Below are 2,500 nucleotides of genomic sequence, written 5' to 3'. Positions count from 1 at the left end.
AACATGATACTACTGGAAGGTATCGAGTGAGCCTTCAGTTAATATATGTAATATGTAACTGCTTATATATATATATATACAACTATATATAAAACAAAGATTAGTACACACACATACATTACTTTAACAGGGAGTTTACCTAAGTTTCGTATTTCCACTTGTCTTAAGTAACTGAAGTATTTTTTGCAGAAATAAAATTGAAGTTGAATAGACGGTAGATGAAATTCAAACGGAAATCTCAACCTCAAGCGATTTTAGACGTACTTCTGAAAGAAGGACTTCTACGCTGAATTTAAGGTGTGGAGGGCTCGCTGGAATCGGTCTGTACGTTCTCAAGAGGATTATTTCGAAGGAGTGGGTGCCAAATACAAATAATTTATGTAAAACATTATTTATTGAATTACTAGTGTACAATTTGTTAGTCCTGGCCAGAGAACTTTCTACTAATATTTCGTACATAAAATATGTACTAAATACACACACACACACACACAACGTATGATATATAGATATATAATGTATGAATTTGAATATATCATTTGATATCTGATATGTTTTATATAATATGTATAGACATACGGACAAACACTATATAATACAACATCGGGTTTAAAAATTTGTTTGGAAGCAGTAAGTAGATTGTAATCAATTAATCCCGTGTGTGCGTACGCGCACGCGTGTGTGCAATTGTGTATGCATGTATGTATGTGTGTGTGTATATATATACTCTTTTACTCTTTTACTTGTTTCAGTCATTTGACTGCGGCCATGCTGGAGCACCGCCTTTAATCAAGCAACTCGACTCCGGGACTTATTTTTTTGCAAGCCTAGTACTTATTCTATCGGTTTCTTTTGCCGAACCGCTAAGTGACGGGGACATAAACACACCTGCATCGGTTGTCAAGCAATGCTAGGGGGATAAACACAGACACACAAACACACACACGCATATATATATATATATATACACATATATGACGGGGTTCTTTCAGTTTCCGTCAACCAAGTCCACTCACAAGGCTTTGGTTGGCCCGAGGCTATAGTAGAAGACACTTGCCCAAGATGCCACGCAGTGGGACTGAATCCGGAACCATGTGGTTGTTAAACAAGCTACTTACCACACAGCCACTCCTGCGCCTATATATATATATATATATATAATATATATTATAATAATATATATATATATATATATATATATATATATATATATATATATATACGTATATTTGTGAATGTATAGTGGTGTGTGTGTGTGTTATACACGCATGCATGTAGACACGTATATGTATTCATGTACCGTATATAATATGACAGAGGGTTAAAATTTTGTTTGGAGGAAGTAAGTAGGTTATGCGAGTGCTATCACATCTTTTTCGTTCGATGTCAGAATGGTTATAGGAAACCGGAAAAAAAAATTGTTGAATCTATGTTCTTGTCTGTGACACAAAATTCATAACTCGAAGTCTGCCATGCGATATTTTTCAAAATAATCTGATAAATGTTTGTAAGAAATCCACACACACACACACACACAGAGCTTGAGTAAAGTAACCTTCAATTTTTTTTATTGTTCAATAGAGATATATTGTATATTTAATGTAACTCTGCATTTTCGATATTCCGACCAAAAGGAATTATTTCAATACACGACATCTGCAGTCGAAGATCTTAAGTCTGAAAGATCATTCCAACTTTTATTTTCATTCACACACAAAGGAAAGTTTATTTCGCTTTTCTATACTTTAAAAGCTTTAACTAAAACTAGAATCGAAAGGAAAGTAACTACGTAATGTGGTCCTAAGTGAAATGTCGTGTGAATATAGCCGTAATTACATTATCTAATGTGTAATGTTATCATTTAAATCGGTACATTGCAATATAAGTGAGATTTCGCTACTATTTCCATCCAGCAAGTCGAATAATCACGCAATGGCGCTCACGTAAGATCGCATTCGAAGATTCAATAGATTATCATGGTCTTCACCGTTTCGTTTCTGTTTTATTTTAATTCAATACTTCAGCTCCCTTCTTTCTAACGCTACCTTTTTTTTCTGTGGTTTATCTTGCACTTCACATCTATGGGATATGCATATAACAGTTATCTGTGTTGTAATACATCTGTTACGTAAGACATCAAGACATCTGTTCAAGCGATTAAGAGACATTGAATATTGAAACCTCGATAGCGGAAAAGGAAGGGCGGCATCCATGTTATTTGTAGGCTTTCCAAGACATGAGAGCAATGTACTTGATATTCAGCCTGAACTTGTTGCTTAATGTCTGAAGGGTAAAATATTGGCCGAGTTTGGTGCCCTGAGGGTTGTCATTATGATTTGAAAGATCATGTTTGTGTGGTAACACAAAAATGGATTGATAACTGGATGAGTGACAGGTGTACAGGAATGACCAGTGGTCAACTTGCAGCACTTGACTGGTATTTACTTTACCAACTTCGGAAGAATGAAATATATTGTATTCGGTGACAGGATCAATGTGT

The sequence above is a fragment of the Octopus sinensis genome, linkage group LG8, assembly GCF_006345805.1.
Source record: "Octopus sinensis linkage group LG8, ASM634580v1, whole genome shotgun sequence".
Taxonomy (NCBI): domain Eukaryota; kingdom Metazoa; phylum Mollusca; class Cephalopoda; order Octopoda; family Octopodidae; genus Octopus; species Octopus sinensis.
The sequence above is the reverse complement of the archived record's forward strand: the minus strand, read 5'-3'. Positions refer to the sequence as shown.